Source organism: Lolium rigidum, chromosome 5 (assembly GCF_022539505.1).
Source record: "Lolium rigidum isolate FL_2022 chromosome 5, APGP_CSIRO_Lrig_0.1, whole genome shotgun sequence".
In the NCBI taxonomy this organism is placed as follows: Eukaryota; Viridiplantae; Streptophyta; class Magnoliopsida; order Poales; family Poaceae; genus Lolium; species Lolium rigidum.
Window position 1 is genome coordinate 68,334,600 of NC_061512.1, and position 23,499 is coordinate 68,358,098.

Sequence of the window (23,499 nt, forward strand, 5' to 3'; positions counted from 1 at the left end):
CTGCAGTGGTTGAAGAGCTCGAAGCTGCCGTCAGTAGTGCTCATGACATAAAGACGGTGTTCGCCATAGCGTCGGCTGGCATTGGCCATAGACAAGGTGATGGAATTGACTGGCTTGCAGAAGTTGGCCCGGGGCATGGTGACGACGGACTGCATGTCTACATCATAGAGCGAGACGCTGCCGGACTGATCCACGAACATGACGCAGCCCTCGCCCTGCGCCGGCAGCAGGGAGAAGAAGTGGGAGCTTCTGTTGCTGGTCGGGCTGGGCCGGGCCGAGAAGAAGATCTCCGGCCTGGGCAGGCGTCCGCAACTTAAGAATTTCGACGGCCACCCCCCGTTCTTCTTCTTGGCGTCCGCGGCTTCTTGCGCCTTGGCGACATCTTGGGCGGTTGCGTTTTCAGTCGCTTCGTAGAAGAGGTTCTTGGAGAGCCTGATTCGGTGCAGCGCGTAGCGTCTGGTGTCGGGCTCGCGCACCACTAGGTTCAGAAAATACCGCTGCCATGGCATCGCACTCAAACCAATTTATATCTTCCTGACTCGGGAAAAAGGATACTAGTATCACTTGTCGAGACGGTAATATCTGCTCGTTGGAAAAGGATAGATTTCAGGCTGTAATTCTCTGGCAAGGAGGAGAATAAATCTGGAAGTTCATATATACCTGGAGCAGCAGTCCGAGCCTCCAATTCCGAAGTCCAAACCAGGGGTAGCTGTTGGGGTGCTAAGAACTAATTTAGTTGCACAATCACTAACCTGCAGTGCCGTCAAAGATGTTAACCAACAGTTCGAACGGAATCGAATGCAGTCTCTCGTTGTACCTCCAACTGCTGATCATCCACCAGAGGCCGATCGAGCAGAAGGGGATCGATTAGTCTGATGATCTGCCGAGCATTGGAAGGAAACGGCGACAAGTACCACACAGATGCGTTGGAGTCGGGGAATAGAAAGGCGACGGCGCTGGGAACCTGGGATGGGATGGCGGCTGGGACTGGGAGTCCTAGACTCTTTTGCTATTTGGGCCAGCCATGGGGAAGACTATTATTCTAGCGGATCGCCAAAACAAGAGTACCCTTTCACAAGGTTAGGCCTGTATTGCATACTCCTGGAAGAAATAGGCTACTATTTGTTTTTCTTTCTATCGTTATTAGTTGTAGAAAAAAGAGGTGTGCCTATGACCTATGTGTTATTTCCCATACTGAAACTTCAAAAAGGAAGGTAACTCATAGAAGAAACATCCAAATTAAAAAATCGATTCGATCGCTGCGTTGCTTGTGTCGATAACATGGAAAGAAGATCCTACGTTCAGTGACCTTTTGTTGACGCCTTTGTGTACTTCCATATTAGTGTGTATATGAACCAAAAATTCACTTTGGAGCTCGGGTGTCACGAAGCTCTTTATTTTTTGAAATTAAAAACATGATTTTAAAGTTTCAAAATATTCTAGAAAAAAACAAGACATAGATAATTGGGCCTTTCCAGTTTCGAGGTCGCTGCAGCCTGCAACCATTAATGGAGACCAACGATGCTATTATGTTCCCAATCATCTCTCCTTCCATCCTCAAAGTTCCTCCCTCTCCTGATCTTGTTCCTAGCTTATTTGATTTGCTATTAAATAGCGCTACTGAAATGACAAACTAGCGACTAGAAGGGGGGTAAATAGGCGCTACCAAATTATATCTTTTTCAATTTTTTATGTTGAGTTGCGGAAACTTAAAGGTGATCGCGGAATAGTAGATATGATCCTATATGAAATGCAAGCACAAACAAGGAAACACCAAATGCAAGACAAGATGAAAAGGAAGCGGTACGGCCGGGGAAATGCGTGGAGACGAAGGAGACAAGGTTTGTTTCCCGTAGTTCCCTCCACAAAAGAAGGTACGTCTACGTTGAGGAGGTGTGGCACCATAAAGGTGCCAACCGCCACAAAGGTGTCACCTTATTCCTCGTAGGTACACCACAAAAGTGTTCCTACTTCTCCACTGATTAAAACCGATCAAGGTGACTAGCCTTCACACACGGTTGGGCAAACTCCACAAAGGACGGAGGCTCCCAACAACATCACGAACTAGTCACAACAAGATCTAGGATGAGATTCTCTTCCAACAAAAACGATCCCCACAAAGGAATCTAGGGTTTCAAAGTCCACAAAGGATGAGTAGGGGAATCACGAAATTTCATGGGTAGATACGTAGATCTAGCCCTCCTCCTTTGATTCCCCAAGTTTGGGGGAATTCGGTTGGTTGAGGACGTAGATCGACTCGATTTGAGCTCAAGAACAATGGAGGAGAGAGAAAGTCTTCGTGCCACTCAGATCTAATTTGAGGAAGAAGAAGGCTCCCCCTTCTTCTTGAGCGAGGGGGCGGAAGTTCCGGGTTTATTTACCCCAGAAGTTCCAGCCTCCCCGAAAGTTCCGGTATGCTCTTCACTTGAGGTTTGGGCGGAAGTTCCGGGTGCCCCGGAAGTTTGGGGCCGGATGGAGTGAGGCCACCATGCCGTGAGATGTCACTTGGGGGGTCCTTAGCTGGTGAAAGGCGGGCCGAAAGTAATTCACTTCTGGTGTGAAACTTCCGGCGAAGATGGTCGAAGTGAATTCCTGCAGAAGATAGGGCCGGACGTAAAGAAGTTCCGGCCCGGCAAAACCTTCAGAAAACCCTTGGCATGTAGTGGCCGGAACTTCCGGCCGCTTAGGGGCTGGACCTTCCGGCCTCGAGAGAATTCATCTTCTTTTCTTCAACTCAGCAACAATGTGACCTTTCTCCTCACAAGTTCTCTTCCACCAATTGTAAAGATCACATACCCAATTCAGAGGAACCAGATACAAAACCAAAACAAAAGGTCGGTCTTCATCCATAGTGATAAAATTGATTCCTACACACTTGATCACATATGGTAAAATTCTTATTCAAGTCTTGTGATCAAACACACAAAAACACTAGGAATAGAGCATGCTCTTTCAGCTGCTTCCACCCTCCCCTAATCTTACTCCTCATTTGATTCGTTGTTAAAAAGTGTGGCTCCTCCACATCTCTAATTCTTCTCTACTCATCGATTTTTATAGTTTAAATAACATCCATATATGCTATGTACTGGATAGCTTTTGAAATACAATGCATTCTAATTTTTTTTCTTCACTTTTCCTGGTAAACAACTAGCCGTTTTGCAATTGGCAAATAGACACTTTTTGCACCCTCTGATGTCCCCACCAATCTCGGCACAACTCTGTCTAGCTTCTACTACCTCCGTTTCAAGGAACAAGACGCACGCGTATTTCAAGGCAAACTTTGACCATATAAATTGAGCAACAAAATCTTGATTATATTATATGGAATTAGTATCGTTCAATTCGTATTGAAGAGAACTGTTTAATGATACTAATTTCATACAAACAATTTTTATCTATTTGAAGTAATTCTTATTCAAACAAAATCTCGTAAAACGAGAATACCTTATTCCTTGAAACCGAGGCATCGTGGGAGTTTCCTTTTTAGTCTTTAATTTGAATTTTCCATTTAATCTGTCTGAGCACCCACCGTTTTGTCTCCCGTCTCTTGTTGGTCCTGCGAGGATGTAGAGGTATGGCGGAGAAGGTTGCGGCACCGGCGTCGGAGGGGGTGGTGGCTGTCGCGACGCTGTATCCTGCTCCTCCGGTATCGGAGGGGCCAGGGCTGCTCGAGACGGGGTGATCGCCGATGGGGAGTGCTGCGACGTCGCAGCCGGCGCTAGCGGCGATGGGAAAAGTTGATGCTCGTGTTCTTCCCCGTCCGCCAGGAAGAGGTCGACGTTTCGCGAGCGCGAAAGGCATGTGCGCCGCCGTTGTGATCGGTAATTTCTTCCTTTCCGCTCTGTTTTTTCTGTTCTCTAATTTGAGTGGGTGGTATGTAGCCCGCGAGGTTGCGTGAGATTTGACCTATTTTTCACAGTTCTTGAGTTGTTTGGAGCCGCATCTGTTGTTGATGATGCTTCGGATGTGGAGTAGAGCCCGCAGTGCCCGATTTTTGGGCGTTTAGGTAGTTTGTGCTGACTGCTGAATATGGCCATTTGTTCTGGAGTTCGCTGCAGATGTTCTGAGCATTTGGGATGTTGATTTGTAGTTGGAGGAACATGTTGCACAGATTAAACGCGCATCTTACACCTTAGCCTGAATGCGATGAATGACCTTAGGCTGGTGTGGAGATTGGGTTAGCATCCTGTTTTTCACTTGAATAATTCAGTGAGTAATTCAGTTAGAGCTTGGCAATTAGCCTATCGTCACTTTCTAGCAGCAACTACTTTTTCAGATGTATAAAGATGTAATACAATAATTGGTAATGGCTAGAAATACCCCCAGGTCCATGTAGTGACAGAGAATTTAAGTACAACTTAATCTGCAAAGTGACCATTGAGTACAATTCAGAACTACTACACGGGCAATTTGAGGATGTCAAATAGTACTCAGACCTGGCTGACTCTTGTTAAGGTCTTACGGATGTAGAACTTCCATTTTCTAATATTGGGTGTTCTTGGGTTTCAGTATGTGTTCTCTGCGTATACGGATCAACCCTCCACCTTTTGTTCTTTGGTTCACATTTTGCGCAGATTAGTTTGATAGAATATAACCCATGTTTAGTCCTTGCTGAGTTAGATCTTTGTAGATTGCATTATTGAATAATTCAGTAGCATAGATGCACCTGTTGTGTCTCTTAGGACCCGTATATTTCACTTCATCAGAAGGTCAGTGGATATGTTTCACAGGCATGTAGTGTCTTTTATCCTCATTCAGGTGACGAGTTATCCAATGTTGAAACTTGAAAATTGTGAACAAAGCAGTGCATGAGGAGATGAGGTGGAGAAGTCACTGTTGCATCTTCTTTATATGCTACCTATATATGTATATCACATATGTTAATAAGAAGAAACTTTCTTAAAACTTCCGATGACCTTTCTATGCATGTTCACTCTGTAAATTGCTTGCTATAAATTTTCTTCAGGGAAGGGCATGTGGAAGACTTTCTCCTTTTGTATTGTCTTCTCTGAATATTGTGGGTAGCAAGCAGTGTTTTATGTATAAACAAATATACTGATGTAAGATTCTTCCTTAATTATGTGTTATGCTCCTGTTTGTTTTAAATTCAGTTAAATTTTTGTATGATCATCAGCTACGTAAACTCCGAGATGACATATATAGAAAAGGCAAACAATGCATTTTTTCCTTTTTATAAGAATGCAACCACATAATTTTTGATCTTAGTCTACCTTTCTTCAGCGTTTAGAAAATCGTTGTGTTCTCTGCTATCTAGACAACAAACCAGAATTTGACTCGCCGTGCATCACTCGGAGCTGCATGTTTTCTACTACACGGTTAGACATCCATATCCGTCATCTTTGCCGGTGCTGGTTGAAATCATAGTTGCCACCATCCATCACACAGGATGCCATTTGTGCATCATCTTAATATATTCTTTAATTCCTTATCTTGGTTGAGTTCTTCTCTGGATCCAGTATATGGCATCAACCACTAGCCTGCTATGTATCTACCCTTGTGAAAATGAAGTGGTATGTAATACTGAAAATTATTTGCATCACCGACTAAGGATGTGGTATATGTGAGGCAAAAAAACAATGTGGCACATTATTAAGTTTTCCCTCGGTGTAGTACTTGTTGCCCAATGGCCGTTTACATTTTTAATAGTAAGTAGGTGAAATGTGGTCATTCCAATTACGCCATATGATCATGGAACCAGAAGATGACCCCCGCTCCTCCCCTGCCTCATGTCTAAAATGTATACTTGTCATGCAATTAGAAAGGCAGGGAGTTGTGAACCTAAATGCTAAAGCACAGCCAAGAACCGGTCGCTTAAATAAAAACGTTGACCAACGGGAAATGATCCCTCCCTTGGCTTTGTTGTTTGATAGGACGTGACTCTCTCCGCGGATGAACGCTAAGATGATAACCCGGTTTAAAGTTCGCCCCTTCCTGCGAAATTATCGCAAGATTGGGATTCGAACCCGAGTGGCTGGCTGCGCACTCTCTAGCCTTGCTACTGAGCTAATGACTCAGTGGAAGATTGGTACTCATAAATTCGGTATTCACAAATATGGTACTATATATGATATCATTCTTCCAATTGCCAAAAAAATTCTCCATAGATTGGATTACCTCCGGTCAAGATTTTTCTGGCAAGGAGATAGTGAGAAGAAAAAGTACCGGTTGACAAAATGGAGTGTTGTATGTCGCCCCAAAGATCAAGGTGGACTTGGTGTCCATGATCTAGAGCTTAAGAACCAGGCCTGCTAGGCAAATGGCTGGCTAGGTTCTTAACCGAGGACGGAGTATGGCAAAACTTGTTGAGGAGGAAGTATGTAGGCTCGAAAGCGTTGTCTCAGAAGCACTTCTTTCCACACGGGTCTTTCTCCATTCGAGATGGTTCGGAAATTCGTTTCTGGGAGGATAAGTGGTTGGGGATAATGTAACATCCAAAAAATTTCCAAAACAAAGAAAATGAATTTCCCTTTTTTTCAAATTTTGGAACCAACAAAAACTTTTATTAAATTTAGTTGGATACATAGTGAGCATGCAAAATTCTTGTGCTATTGCCATGAATGCTTGTTGAACTACTTTGAAATGATCTTACACCCTAAACCATATCCTTTTCACCACCCAAGTTAAATACAAATAAAAAGAAATTAAATAAGAAAAATGCCTATGTGCCTATGGCTATTTTGGTAAAACTTTTACTTAGACCTTTCTACCTTGTGTAGATGTTTTGAAAACATTAATCAACCCTACCTAGTGCTCAACCAATCAAATCCAAGTGGAAAACAAAGTCAACTAAAAAGGAAATAAAAATGCCATAGAGGCATATGAGAGCAAGTAGCAAAAATTGTGAATTTGAGGATCTTGACCCTAAGACTTGTGGGAATGGTTGGATCACTCCTCTATACCATTTCAACACTCAACAACATCAATTGGGTCAAGGCAAATCAAATCAAAAAGAAAATGCAACATATGCATAGAGGCATATGTGGCACATAGCCAATTTACCCAAACCTTGACCTATGCATTTATACCTTGAACAAATGTGTGAAACCATCTCTAAACCTAATCTAACCCTAAATGGACCCTAACCCATGCCCAAGTAAAGCAAGATAAACAAAAGAGGAAAATAAGGAAAATTGACATATCACCTCTTATGTGTCTATGGCCATTTTTGCAAATCTTTGAACTAGACCTTTTGAAATGGTTTCAATGGTTTGGAAATGTTTCTAAACTAATAAGAATCACTTTGGAGTCAAGAAAAATCAAATCAAATAGAGAGAAATGAAATAGTGAGAAAATTTCATTTTCACTCACATACACTTTGGCCCACTTTTCAAATCTTTAACCAAGGCCACCATGGCTTGTGCCATTGTTTGTAAAATACTTATATATCAATAACACACCCTTTTGAATCAAAGAAACCCAATTCAAATCAAAGGAAAAATCAAATTTCAACATACATGTGATAATGGTCACTTTGCCCATTTATAAAATCTTACCCTCTCTGCACCCCTAGTTTGGTTTATTCCTAAACTAAACTTAGTCAACTCTCACCACCTCATCCAAGACCATGTCAAGCTGAACCACTTTGATATTGACCACCAGTGTTGACTCTGCCTAGGTTGACCAGAATAGAGATGCCAAGTGGAGACATTGAATCAAAGAGAAGATCACCTCATATTTGAAATCTTGCAAACCTTCACCAAATTGACCACCACCACCACCATTCTACCTCTTTAAATATATGAATGAGATGCACCAAAAAGATTTTCAAAATTCAAAGAAAAGTCTCATGCGGCCATTTCATCGAGCACTTGGCAGGCACACTTGGGCATTTGACATACACTCTATTAACCACTGGTCCATTGCCTAAACCCCTTTTGATCCTTGATCATTGTTGCTCCTGTACCTCCTCTGCATCAAGCCCTACCCTTTTGCACTGATAAAAGTGAAGCAATGATCAAGAATTCAACCATGCCGTGCACCATGCCCACACACATGCACTCCATCTCCCTGGTCCTCTCCTATCTCTCTCACCATGTCAACTAGGTAGCTCTCACTCTCCTACACACGCCAGTACCCTCCCTGGCTCGAAACTCGCACGGCATTGGCCACAAAACGCATGCCCAGACACGCCCAGTACAATGCTAGAGCGCGCACGGGCACCGTCCTGGACGCGCCAGAGCACGCCGTCGTGCCATCGCTCTCGTCCTCCCCTGCAAGCCTACCTCTGCATCAAGCATCGCCACCACCTCCTCTACCCCGTAGACACGCTCGCTAGCTCGCGCATGCCCCATCGCTGTCGCCATGATCGACGATTTAGCCGCCAGTACCCGCCGCAGACACGGAAGCTATCTGAGCCGTCCCCTCCTCCCTCTCTTGCGCCAGCACGTTCCCTAGCTCCGCCATGATGCCTGCAACACCACGCCCCCATCGCCTTGCCCCTTCGCACCCTGGACAGCCATCGCCGTCGACGACCTCCACGGCACCCACAACACACGCGCGCCATTATAAATAGAGCCCCTCCCGCACTTCATCATCCACACCAAATCTGCTCCCCTCCTTCTCCTCGACCTCCTCGACCCCTGCTCCACTTTGATTAAGCCCCAGACAGCTCCAATTGATACGTCGATCGCCGGAGCCCGCCGCAGAACAATCCTTCGATTCCGTCCACCTCAAGTTCCGCCGCGACTACCAGTACACTCGCCATCGTCGACAACGTCGCCCAGCATCATCACCGACCCCCGCCGGAGCCCCAGCTCGCCGCCGACCCCCTACCTCCGTCGAGCCAGCGCCTCCCTCTCGTCGACGACGACGACGACGGTCAGCCGCTCGATCATCTTCTAATCCGACGGATCCAGTTGCAAGGTACCGCTTCGGCGAGTTACTCACACTGACCACTGGGCCCCACCATGTCAGGCGGCCCGTGGCGTGTGAAATGCTACTGGGCTGGTTTGCTCCATTTTCAAACCCTTTCGGCCCAATTGTTTTCCCGCCTAGCCCGTTTAATTCAAACTGGATTTATTCAAATTAGCTGAATTCCAATACTGGTCTTTGCTAGAATTTAAATAGTTTCAAATCTACAAATCCAAATTGAGTGAATAAAAATGTTCTAGAATCCTTGTGAAAAGATCTAGCTAGCCCCACTGGTTTCAACCTAATAGCTTTTGTAGATTTTGAAGAGCAAAAATAACAAGTCAGAGACTTTTCAGAATTCAAATAATTATTAAAAATCAACCATTTTGAATTTTGAGGTGATTCCACCTCTCATAATTCACATTTCACAAACTCTAATTGTTTATGTAAAAATATCACATGGTTTCTGTACATGATCATGGGCTAGAAGCAAAATATTGGCTATGTAGTCAATAACTAGCCCATTTAAACCATTTCAAATTTTTGGATTTTAAGTCTATGAGGTGTAGCACCTCATTTAAATCACTTTTCTCAAGTGTATGAAGTAATGTGATGACCTCTGGTGCATGGTCTCATACTGGCTCACTTGTGGAATTTAAATCACAATGGTTATTTAAATCACATGAGATGATGAATCTCATTTAAATCTTTTTTCTCAAATGATAAGTGTGAAGTGTTGACTTTGATCAACATGTGATCATACCTGGTTATTTGAGGAGATTAAATATTAACAAGATTCAATGAGAGGAAATTATTTCTCCCAAACCATAGAGAAACCCTAATCCACATTTTCAATGAGAGGAAATTATTTTCCTAATACTAAGTAAGGAAAACCTAGCATAATTTTTGGTGAAATATTAAGTGTTGATGCTAGATCATTTGTGTGAGCCATTAAGGCTAATTAAGAGTACTTAAGTATTGTTTGGTGATTGTATCCTCGTATTCGTTTATAGACGCTAGTACCGGAGAATATCAAGAGGAGGAGGTATTCTACCAAGAGGAAGGAGAAGAAAACTTTGAGAACTACCCAAATCAAGGCAAGCTAATAATCTTGCAAAATGCAAAGCTCTACTAGAGCAAGGCATCCCCACATTTTACTTTATGCTTAATAGTCCTATCCCAAGTTTTTACCTTACAAGCTTTATTGATGTTGATTTATCAAAGTTACTTTTTGATTTATGATTCACTTGGTCTAGAGTAGCACAAGAGCATCAAATTTAGCCTAGAGTAATCAAAGCTAGTTAGCACCTCTCATGACTAGTTGCTAGTGCTAAACAAATAAAATTGATTACTCCAGATGGGAACATGTGAAATGAAATGACTTTTTTTTTGCAAACCCTTTTGACACATAATAGATGATCGTACTTGATTTTTTCGATTAGGTTCATGCGAGACATGTATAATGAACTTATATTTGAGCCATAAATTATATCAAGTTCAAGACTCTTTGTAAATTATAGTGTTGAAAGAAATTATAAATTAGTTGCTTTATTTGATACAAGCATTTAACAATTATGTGTCAAATCTTATACTAACTTAAAAAGTGATTAGATGGTGAAATATTGCACTGAAGATCATTAGTATCTTTCAAGGTGTGACTAACTAACGGGACTGCATGGCCATAATCCACCGAGAAAAACTAGTGGCAGAATGTTCAAATCGGTGTACCTCTAAAATTGGGTGCTTACTGCCTAGTCAGTTACGGATGCCATCGACGAACTGGACGGCGCAGTTCCGGGGGCCGTGGCTTACAACATCAACAGATCGCGCGCCTAGGACAGTAGAAGGATCCTTTGGCCGTGTGCTGATCTGAGTGGTCTTGTAGCGCCCAGGCTGCTGTTTGCGAACTGGAGCGACGAGGTTGCGGCGGCTGCTGCGAGCCCTGGCAAAGGTTTTTTTTTTAGGGTATCTGCTGGCTAATCCATCTGACGCGAGGCAAATGAACGGACGACGGAATCATTGGCTTCGGTCTAGGCTTGATGCCTCGATGGTAAGCATGCCAGATGGGCTCCTTTTCTGCATGCTGGGCTTTGATGCGTACTTAATATAGACTAGCAATGATCGGCGCGGCGGCACGCCGCGCCATATGGTGTCTAGTTGATGGTATTTTTGGCAGTTGTAAATGTTTGTGAGATCTAGTTAACTTTTTTGTCCATTCAAAGTTACGTTTTATTTTTGTATGGCAGCTGTATAATGCACAATGCACTGCAAAGAAAAATATACCGAAAAATACCCATGAATGTCGCCCCACCCGTGAGATGAAACATACAGGAACATATATCTGAAACAATGACTTTTTAGTAATGGCGTCTAGGACATTAATACACACGTTGGATCAGTTAGTAGCATGAGTGCATATTTAGATCTGTTACTCAGCTTGTGAGATTGTCTCATGTAAGAAAAATCAGATGGCAACAATAGTGCATATTCAGATTTGATTACGTAGCCCATGAAATTTTCTTACATAAGTAAGATAGAAAACAATTGATTTTCTATAGTCTAAGCCACGACACATTTTTGCACTGAAGTTTAGTGGTTATTGTGCTATTCCTTGGCTTTGGAGTCACATCAATGGTCGACGTCGTTGTTCCCATGGTGAGAGGAAACGATGATGATTTCCTTATCTGAAGCCCTTGTATATACACTGATTGGTCAATCTCCATTAGTCCAGGCAAAACAACAAAGTAGCTGCAGCAGCCTAAAAACAGATCTAAAATTTATTTAACTGTAAATGCGAATTTGACGTAGAACTGACAGGGACAAAAGCTATGTCGCCTCTTAGATGTAATAATCAGAAGCAAAGCCATCTCGAGATGGCAGCATGTACTCATTACATACAACGATATCTACACAAACAAACATATGATTACAAAAGGTTTGATGCAGAATATAGATTCCAACATACAACACTCATAAGTCCATACACCAACGGTCATTATTTAGTGCAAGTCACAGGTATATCTCTACAGATAAGGCTTGATTAAGGATCTAAATTAAATTTTTATATTTAGGTTAGTGAAATATTAAACCTTATGTTCAAATAATACAATCAACAACACAAACACACAATTGCATACTTGTGAGTCTTGACTCAGTTGTGTGAGAAAGGCAGTAGGAAGGTCAAGTTGACAAAAAAAAAATCAAGGAGATAAGAGCCAGCATGTCCTGGTAAAAGGTGGAGATACAGCCTATTTGAGGAAACGTATCAATTTAAGCTTAGTACAGTAGATTGATGTTAGCGTGGTAATAAGGATTACAAAAAAATATGGATGCTTAGTAAAGGACAATCACTTTATTCACTCTAATCTTTCTAGAAAACAAAAAAAATCTCAAACTCATCAGAAGCAAATTTACCAAATCTACAACAGATATGTATCTACGGTGACACAAAATTTGTGTCTAAATGTTTATTTTGTTAACAGAACAATAGACTACTTGACTCAAACAATATTTATAATTGAATATATGGAGTAATACAATTTGATTGGAAGTGAGAGAGAGATACACACCGTCTATCTAGTTTCATGCAGTAGAGGCAGTGTATCCGTATAGACATTAAACAAAAACTATGGGATTAAAATGTATTTACTGTACACTCATATACATTGTACTACGACTGGAACCTCCAAATGGCATGTTGATTTGTACCGGGACAACATGGACGTGTGATTCAGCTTACAGATCATTAGTTGCATACCACTGTAATTCAAAGTTCAGAGAGCAAAAGATAACTCACCAATTACTTTATTTGTTTGGCGTTCAAGCCAAAAAGGTTATAGCTTTCAAGGGGACGTACTTCATCGTATTTCTTATCATCTAGATAAGATGAGACATTATATCCCTAATGAAATCTTTGCCCATAAGTACTACATATGTTAAGAAATCTGAATTAGTAGTAGTACATTCTGACAAACATACACTAAGCACCAACGAAATCTTTGCCCATAAGTACTACAGATGATATATATGCTAGGATTTCTCAATTCTCATCCTTGTTATTCAAATTCCAATAAATGGTTAACTTGAGACAGTGAGCAAACTACATACTCGTAATGCAGTCTGAAGTCCTTACTGTGAGAGACAAAAAAAAAATGCTTTACTTAAAGTCCTAAGCAAATATAGGCTGGAACTGCCCTTGTTGTAAGTGGTATTAGATGAATATTATATACGGACCAATCCAACACAGCAAATACCTTGTTTGAATGCACTGTCAGCAGAAAAAACCTTTAAAGTAAATAATTGCACTAAAATCACAGCATTCAATGAAGCAAAACCTAAAGAGTTGCTTTAAAATTCGGGCAACCAAGTTGGGCAACTGGAACAGAGAAAACAGTGTGCACATGCTAACGAATATTAAAGAAATAGGCGAGACCAAGAGACTGGATGCTTCTTTCCAAGGTTAGATGTGTTTGGTAATTAATTACTAAAAGAACCTAGAACTCGCTCTTCTAATAAATAAAAACTGGTGTGAAACAAAAAATGCAGCGGTTCAGCAAAAACATGATCAGGCCATCCTTCCAATCTGTATGGTCATATACGATCTTGTTTCAACTCAATTTACTTGACATCTATGCACAATCAACTACATAAAAATCAGTCGAATGGATCAATTAAATAGATCTGACACTGCTCTCAGGGCATAAACTGGTGCTTGCCAATGAACTTGGTGTTGGTTCAACGATAAAATGTGTAGCAGAGATCAAACCTACCTCTGAGGTAGAAGGATACAGCAGGATAACTGTATTAGTTGGGACCCTCTGAAGCTGAAAGAGGGGCTCCGCAGCGAAGATGCACACACGGCCATGAATTTTGCCGAGCGTCACGCATACTACATATGGCAGATGACACTTGATTGGCTTGTTCATACCCACCTTATACACAAATAGCAAGTTTTCTAGTATTAAAGATGTAGGCTTGGAGTCATGGTTAACGTGTAAAGCAAGCTGGAAGAACTAATGTGAAAAGGGAGTAGATCAGAACAAATTCTTGCATTATTCCAGAGAATGAGTATCAAAATGGCTAATAATTTATAGATATTTCCTCTCAAAAATTCGTTTCTACACACATCTTGGTTCGAAAAAATAATTCATAGTCAAATGTAGCAACAGATTGCATATACCGTAAGTCAAGGAAACAATTTAGAATTAATTTTTTCGAAAAAGAATTCTAAATACCATACAAACACATGTTACAAATGTATTTATAAGAGACCAAAATAGATTCCAAGGACAACATGGTGGGAGATGCTGGTTACAGAGTAGGGCCGGCAATCTGTTGGCCTTCTTTACATCTGGTTGGCTCTCTATGAAAGCCAAATCTGCAGGAAGCTAATTAAAATTTTCTATTGCTTCTTCTAACCCAATCTACAATATTCGAGCTACAGATAACTGAACTAAGTAACTGGGGGTGAGACAATAGATGATTCAAATGTTGACCACAATATTAAACAGATTTTCATGATTATTCAATGATGGTATTGAAATTAATTTTTTCACAAATTGGATTATACCTTCCCATTATAATGTTGAATTCTGAGATGAAGGCGTCACTGACAGCTGATCTCCTTAAATAACCGTTAGTATAAAATCATTCATGATTGCAAGGAGAACCCAAAGAAGACTATGCCAACAAAGGACCAAGCCCAATCACATTAGACAGAAAATATGAATCTGTAGAGGGCAGTTCGCCATATATGCAAATCAACTGTAGTGGGAATATGGGAGAGTGAGCTGTGAACCTGCAAACAAAATCACCCAAAAGAAAAGACATCAGAAAAATATTTAGACAAAAGGAGAAGAAAGAAATCGAGCTGTCAACAAAACATAGGAAAGGGGAAAAACAAACATAGAACTAAATTTGACCATCAGGGACAACCATAGGAGGGTCAGGAGATGAGTTCTAATGAAAAGAAATCCATGTACGCTGGGAAGCTCATGTGCCTTGCATCCCCTTGTCAGCCCACATCAGCACACATGTTACCTGCATCTATACCCTTGCGCTCGTCATGCCGGACAGAAAATATAAGAAAGGGAAGATGCATCGAGTGGACAGGAAAAGTAGAGACAACGCCCACCTAACCTGGAGAGGGCTGCATCGCTGTTGCATGGGTGGTCGCCTTCATGGCATGAAGAAGAGAAAAGAGCGAGTTGGAGAGACCACAATGGAAGGAGATCAGAATGGTGTGCAGCAAGCTGCACAGAGTTGGTGTGGCCTAGACCGGAACGCACCTGGAATTCATCACGACGGCCAAAAAGCGATGCCCGAGATGAAGAGGAAACATGAGAAATTAGGAAGGGAAAGGTGCGATCAACCTGAGACGGGGCCGAGGTCGTCGCCGAGGATGAAGAATGTCTCTCTGGCGGTCTTGTCGGCGCCCTCGAAATCGTTGCGGCAGTGGAACAAATTTCTAAGGTCCCACCACCACTGCAACCAGAAACGAACGCCGCGCAACAGGCATGCCCCGGACGCACACCAACCAGGCCCAGGCCTCGCCACACCACTGCACGCTCCCTGGCTCCCTGCACTGCGAATACCACCGCTCGCCACCGCACCTCCCAGCCACATCAACATGCCGTGGCGCCTGACAAAGGCAAGGACGCCACTGGCCACCGAATGGCCGCCGGAGCGAGCAATCGAGCTCGGCCAGATGGGCCACAAGCCCACGCCCGGACGTATCCACCGCTGCCCAACCGGCCTCGTCGCAACCACCACCTCCATCCACAGCCGACCATCGCCAATCACCTGAGCTCGACGACTCATGCCGCCGGCTGCCGCTCCAAGTTCCCCTCGCTTGGAGGGCAGCAACCGGGGAACAAGGTCCCTCCACCGCCGGATCTGAGTAGACGTTGGACGGCGGAAATGGTGGCAGCCTACGCGATGCTACGCGCCTCCTCGCGCTTGTCGGACGCGCCCTGGCGGAGACTCCCGCGACGTGCTCGTCGGCGGTGGCATGAACACGCGATGCGTCTCCTCCCATCGCTCTTCCATGTCCCGTACAATTTAGAGAGAGTAAAAGAGACAAAAAAAAAATTAGGCTGAGCAGCTAAGCGGTGGGAGGAATTACCGAGGACACAGACGAAATTGCTACACACATCCAGTTTGAAGGACAGTAGTCACTCACACCTAATTTCTATACACACACAAAAGCATACACAGGAGTAAAACAGGAGAAATCAACCACACAACACAACACGTGTCACCCAGCCATGATCCCTTGAAATGGCCCCAAAAGTCTTACAAAAAAGATGTTTGTTCCCAAATAGTATAGTAAGTTATTAGCAGTGAGTTTGGGCCTAAATATTGAATATCTACAGCCATTAGAGCGTATACAAGCTGACTTGTTGCTGGTAGTATACGGCACGAAACCTTGCGGGGGCCGATCGTTGGGGGGTCTAGCCCCTGCTCGCCCCCCTGTCTCCACCCCTGATGTCATCTACTTTGATGTACTAAGCTAAATCTACAAACATGTTAAAATGAAATGGAACTAAGGAACTAGCTTGGTAGATATATGCTTGTGATTATGATGATTAAGTGGCACATAGAAGAGAACAATATTTTTTATAACTGAAGATGCAATATATGTGAGGAAAAAGGATGTCCGCTCAATGCAGTACCCTTTACCAACGGTATCACGAAAGCAGTAGATGATCAACATATTATTTTTGGCTCCGTAATGTGGAATATTAATGGAGGAGCTTCTCTTAGGCTGTCTTTTAGTGTAGACACTAGCAATGATCGGCGCGGCGGCATGCCGCGCCATATGGTGGCTAACTGACGGTAATTTTTGGCGGTGGTAGATTTGTGGATTTCCGTTGCACATGAATAATTATGTAGTTGATGGTAGATAATGTTTGTGCTTCAGCCATGATACTATGTTCATCTCTAACAATGCATACCATCCTAGATATCAACTTCCATAACACTGAAATATACTGAATGCAAATATACAGTGGCAGATCCCCGACCAAAGAAGATTCAAGAAGCACAAACTTGAATGAGGATTTTTTGTAGGAGCCTTCTTGATCAAAGAAATGAAGTGAGATGAACCACATCCCATGTTTAAGCCCGTTAAAGTCACACTAGATGCATTAAAATTGAAGTCTACTCTATTGATGTTTTTTTTAGCTTTTACCAGTTATATCGTTCAGACTGACAACAACAGAAACAAAAGAGGGACTCCCTGCCTGAGCCTACATGGTAGTGAAATCATCAGAGCCTTTACCAAAGAACACCCATGAATCAAACATGTCTTCCTCTGACGCAGTGTTTCACTCTTATCTCACTCCATCTCCCATGCGCCTTTCTCCCAAGCGCCGGCGCCTTTGCAGCTCGCACCCATGCCTCCTCCTCGCTGACCTTGGCGGTGTCTCCCTTCCCACTGATGGCCCGATGCCACCAATTAACTTGCGCTACCGGCACGCCTGGTCATCGTCAATTGGAGCCGCCGGAGAGCCCGAGGACCAGGCGGTAGCGGGAGGCTTGCGAAAGGCCAAGTGACCCGGAGGTTGGCGCTAGTAGATGCAGAAGGTGCGGACCTCGTCTCCATCGGATTCGCGGCGACGACCACAACGTGTTTGCTGAATCAACCAAGCCAGCCACATGCTACCACTTCGGCAGGTTGGAGCGAACCGGAGCGCCCAAGTATAGAATGCTTCCGGAGTGGATGATGGATGCTCCTCCCAATCTCTTTCGCGAATGGTCATTTCCTCGCCCACCTGGTTCTCGATTAATGCTTTATTAATCTCATTGATTTTTTATTTTGTAATAGTTCATTGTTACCGAAAGTGCATGGGGCATGCGGCCTCACGTTCCATTGCTGAACCACGTGATCTTCAGGATGCTCTCACGTTCCAATGCATACGAAATTTTCTGCGTTCAGTCATGTTCATCAAACTCACTGTTTGTCAAGGTTTGCTTCTTTGGCGCACTCTTGATACCTTATTGTCTGCGTTCTCTGATGCGGAGTGGGCCAGCAACAGTATGACCGGTGATTCACGAGGGGACATGTCATATTCTATGGTGGAAATCTGATCGCCTGAAATGCACGCAAGCAAGCTGCAGTATCAAGTGCTCCAGCACTGAGTCAGAATATAAGGTTGTTGCCAATATTGCTGGTGAGATTATTTGGGTACAGTCACTTCTAAAGGAGTTGGATCTTCCTCGGAAATGGATACCTATTTTGTGGTGTGAAAATATTGGAGCTACATATCTCTCTGCTAATCCGGTATTTCATGCTCGTACCAAACAAATTGAGGCGGACTTTCATTTTGGTAGGAAGAGAGTTGTTCAGAAACAACTTCAGCTTAAGTTCATTTCATCAAGAGATCAAGTGGCGGACATATTTACCAAGCCTCTTCCATTACCAGCATTTCAAGCATGTAGGCGCAATCTCAGCCTTGTGGAGCCGGTTAAGATTGAGAGAGGATAATAAACGATACGTATGTAAACGTTAACACGTTTATTTTTTTTCGATAATGAGCGTTTTATTACTTTAGTGAAACAATTACACCCAGCATATTCATAGCTAGGATGTACATAGCCGTTTTCAAGTCTCAAGTGCTATGAAAGTAAAAAACAAAAGACAAAAGGCGAGTTACATATCAATATTGAGAAATTGTATAAACGCCTAAGGGGGAAGAGGTAGCCCAATCCATAGATTATGCTGTCACCCATATTGGGAAAAAGTATTGCTTGCTGTAGCCTCCAACCGTGTATAGACCATCGTAGAGAGGTCGTAGTTCTCCACCTTTTACAACACATACCACGAACAGAGATTATCGGTACATCTGTAAATAACCTGCAAGAGAGAATAATTTTCTAAATTAACACGTTAACTTAGAGATAGATTATAACTCCTTCTAATCTCTTTAAACTAGATGCTAGCTGTTGTACGGCAGGTTGTTGCCGTAGCCTTAAAGGCATTGTAATCCTATAATCTCTATAGCATCCTTTTGATCCATGGCCCAAGCGAAGCCAGAAGCAAAGCACATTGCAGGGGTGATAATGGCGCTGCAGGCGCCGTTGGAGGGGCGGAAGCCTGGTCTGAGGACTGCTTTGATGCAGGAGGTCATATAGCGAGATCTGGAACTCTAGGACACGGTGCAGAGCCTGTTGGAGAGCCAGCGGAGGCTGTCGGAGCGGAGACAGTGTCCGAAGAAGAAGTTGTCCCCATTCGAGTTGGTAGTGCAGAGAGCTCATGCACAGTTGCCGCCGCGCTGGAACAAGAGGCCTCATCCTTTGGGGCTTGCTGTTACATAGCTGAAGGCAGCATGAGTGCTTCTGATCCTACATCAACATGCAATGCTGATAGAAGTGTCTGCAGAAGGATTAGAGGCTTCAGAAGTTTGGTAGGAGCTGCCACTCATAGTTTCGGCGGGAAGGAAAAGGTAGGAGGAGTGGTGGTGGGTTCCAGAAGCTTGTCCATGGCGCAGTGGACCAAGTCAAAAGCTGGTGGGTGCCCTGTTTCTGCTGTAGACATGGAGGATATGGATGTCCAGCTGCTTTTTGAGCAACTGTGGCATATTCCTCAGCATCTGGACAAGCCACCCACAAGGGAGGTGGCATATAAAACCCCACAGCGACTGCCTAGAGTTCTAAATCCTCCTCCACCGCCGCCGTTGCCACCAGAGAGGCCAGCCCTATGTTACTTGGTGGTTGAAGAAACTGAGCTCATAGATCTAGAGTCTGAGATGGTGAACATGGCTAATCGTGGCCGTGGTGGAAGAAACATAGGGAGAGGATCTGGAGGAGGAAGGGGGATAACAGGAATAGACAGCAACATAGTAACCAGTTCCAGCAGAATCCACAGCAGCAACAACAGCCATTCGAAGATTTTTCCAGCAAAATCAAGGTGGCTTCCCTTTCCCTCCACAGCCATATGGCTTTGTCCCTGGTGGGAGCTCCTTGGGCCTTCCAAGGGGCTTACCCTCTATTCCCTCCACAACAATTTGGGTATCAATCTAATCAGTGGATAGCCCCAAACAATGAAGAGTTTCCTCAGAACAATTAAAGCTCATATGGAGATAATGCTGCTAAAGCAAAGAGTGGGATGCCTAAGAAGATGCAGAAGAAGAAGGGTGGTGGAAGTGGTAAAGCTGCTCAGGTAATTCCCAACTAGATGTCATATGTAGACACTATATGTTTGGGCTGTGGAGAACCTGGGCATTTCAAACAATCTTGTGACAGGAAAGCTCTCTGCTTCATTTGCAAAGCCACCAATCATGCTGCTGAGGGGTGCCCTATCATCAAAAGGCCACCACAAGTGGCTAAGTACATAGGGAGTGCTGGTAATAGTCTGGGGTTCTTTCATATTGAGATCCCTGATGTGGTAGTAAATCATGTGGCTACTACAAAAAAACTATGGTCTAGTGCTGATAGAGGAATGCAACATAACCAAAGCTGAGCTGGCCAAGGAGTTTGCTGGTATCTACAGAACAAACTGGCCCTGGCAGATCAGAGATCTACCCCGTGGTCTTACTTGGTTAAGTTTCCCCCACATCTTCCAGTATATCAGGTGATTGGCTATCCTAGGTTTGGTTTGACAAAGCCTGGGGTTTAGGTTAAAGTGGAAGCTTGGGATGATGATCCAGATCCTGTGGTTGTGATGCAAGAAACTTGGATGAAGATTCATGGTCTGCAGCCTCCATGGTGTGAGTGGAATTGCATTGCTCAAGCTGTCTCTGTGTGTGGAATATTAGAAGAGATTGATTGGATGAGTGTGTTCAAGGATTGTGCTGAGGTGGTTAGGGTCAAGATTAAATGTAGATCGAGATTCTACTAGGATTCCTGCTGGAAGGTTGTTTTATTTCCAAGGGAAGTTTCACTAGCTGTTGTTTGAAGCTGAGGGAGAACCTGCTATGGGGGTGGCTCAGGACCCTCCTTCCCACCTCCTCCTTCTTATGGTGAAAATGATGAGTATGGAAATGATGGATAAACTAGTGAGAGGCAGGATGGCATGGATACTGACAGAGGTACTATCTCTGGAAATGCTTCTGCTGGTTCTACTCTGGTGACTCCTGGTGCCTCCAGCTCTGGATCTGTGGTGAGGAGACTAGTTTCTAAGGATGAGGAGGTCAAGGAATATGTAAGTGGATCAGAGGTGTATGAGTTGCTGCTTAGGAATGGATGTGTTGGTGAGGATGGCAGATTTATCTGGAAAAATGGGGCTAATATAGCTGATGATTCAATGAGTGAAGAGATCCAAAACTTCCTCTTTGATGATCAAGAAACCCTAGCTTGTCAACAGAAAATTCATCTAGAAGTTGCAGAGATGCTGGTCTTGAAACTGATCTGCCAGATGAGATTCTACCCAGCTTTGATAAATCTGACAAAGAAGAGGAGGAAAATACAGAAAACCAGGGGAAAACAAGGAAGAAGAAGGTTTGGGGGCCTGTGCAAGCAACAAGGCAAAGCTCTAGCGTGGACAGATCCATGAATGTGATGAAAAAGGCTATTGAGTATAAGAAGAGGAATAATCTAGAGGAACCTAACAAGAAGATGAAAGGTATAATGCAGTCTAATACTTTTCAGTCTCTAGATGTTGATTATCTTGAATCTTTGGCTAGAAATGTGGGTATTGATATATGTTCTATTAGTGCTAGTAGTAGAGTAGAGGAAAATCTTGCTGTTCAATCTAGGATTCATAGTAGTAATGAGATCTCTTCTATGTGTAAGTTGGTAGATTTTGAGATTCCTAGGGAGAGTTCACCTCCTGAATCTCAGTATGCAAAATTATTACCTAGTAATGGAGTTTTAGCTATTACTCCAAAGAATAGAAATAGGGAGTGTGCTGATAATTATGAGGATGAAGGAGAGAAGTGGATAGAGGTTATTAGGAAGTCTCGGGGCAAGCACCCCAGGAAAAGATTACAATGTTAGTTTCCTTTTTTAACATTAGAGGGACAACTGCTCTAGGTAGGAAAAAGTTCCTAGAGGATACTGTTATTCCTTTAAAAGTTGATTACATTGGTTTCCAGGAAACAAAAAAGAGAAATTCTCTAAATCCTTCCTTAAAACTATTTTAGGGAATAGGAATTTTGAGTGGATTTTTTTGCCTGCAGTTGGTATTGCTGGGGGTATTTTAGTAGGTATAAATAGTAATGTTTTTGAGGTTCTTTATTGGGATATTAAATATCTCTCTGTTAGTACAACTGCTAGGATTAAAAGTTCTGGTGTAGATATTAGACTGACTACAGTTTATGGCTCCCCTTATGAGGAGGGTAAAGATGCTTTTATTTCAGAATTACATGAGTTGTTTTTAAGCTGGGATGGGCCTGCCATGATTGGTGGTGATTTCAATATGGTCAGGTGATGAGGACATCCCTACTACACCACCACCTCCGTCATTGACAAATGAAGATGAACCTGCTGTGAAGCTCAAATTCGATGAAGTTCGGATTGGACCAATTACAAGGACTCGTGCGAAGCTACTTAAACAACAGGTGAACTTGTTTCTAAACGATACTTTGATTGATGAGAACTTGTCAACACCCGGATTTTTAAGTCCAGGTTCCTATTATGCCCTTCATCGCAATCCCAGGAATATTGTTTTTGCGAGACATAATAGATTGATATCACAACACATCATTCATTACATACCATAATCGTCTTACAAATAAAGGATCACATGATCCAGTCTCATTACAATAATAGAAGTCCTATTTATTCATTACATAACACATAGCGGAAGCGAAAGTAGCGTAGTAGTAGTCCATCTATTCCACGAGCAACCGTTGACGTCGGAGTGATCCTAGTTGTCGTAGACGTCCTGCTGTCCTTCTTCCGGGTTCTGGTACTCGTCTTCATAGTCTGGCCATTTGAATAGCCAGGGACACAGCCGTGAGTACTTCAAAGTACTCGCAAACTAATACTAAGGTAAATACTATCAACTATAATAAGGAGGTTCTAAGATCTAGTTTCATTTGCATAAAGCCAGTTTTATTTCATAAACACTTTAATAATCAAAGCCTCTTCATTTGCTTAACTAACTCAAGTGGGAGCATTAGTGTCATTCCCACAACTCAGTTGTGATTCAAAGTCAAAGTCACCTTTCAATTCAAATCACAAGTCACCCTTCATATTTTTAGAAAAGTTCTGATGACGGAACAGTATGGCCTTTCCAACTGTCCATAACCGAGGACGCGGCTATTCGAATAGGTTTAACTCTGCAGAGGGTGTACACTTGTGCCACAACAATTGCAATAGTTCGTCAGGGGTAACTGGCCCTGATTTATCGTACGCAAGTACGCGAACTACCAATCCTAACCTTTCATTTACATACTCTAGTATAGGCACCTCTCCCCATGAGCTTGGCCTCCCAGTGAAGACACGCGGTCAACCTGGGAACTGCACAGGGCTTGGGCCGGACATTCACCTCATTTCACGTCATTTCACATCACTTCACCAGTACGGAGGCAGCCTCGGCATAACCCCTATGACGCTTGTTTAGAGGGAACCCATACTAGAATACATAAGTTTCCAGCTAAGCCTTACCCAGATTCAGGTATTGTGGGGGTACTTGTAAAATTGGAATGGTATCGCATCCGAACCCAACCAGTTTTGGTAAAATTC

General features: G+C 43.2%; 1 long non-coding RNA gene across 1 annotated transcript; it reads left to right on the forward strand.

Annotated features, from left to right (window-relative positions):
* The first annotated feature begins 3,670 nt into the window (after positions 1-3,670).
* LOC124652029 lies at positions 3,671-5,064 on the forward strand. The gene is made up of 2 exons (XR_006987556.1): positions 3,671-3,821; positions 4,759-5,064. It is a non-coding gene; the product is annotated as an uncharacterized LOC124652029 (long non-coding RNA).
* Positions 5,065-23,499: the final 18,435 nt, after the last annotated feature.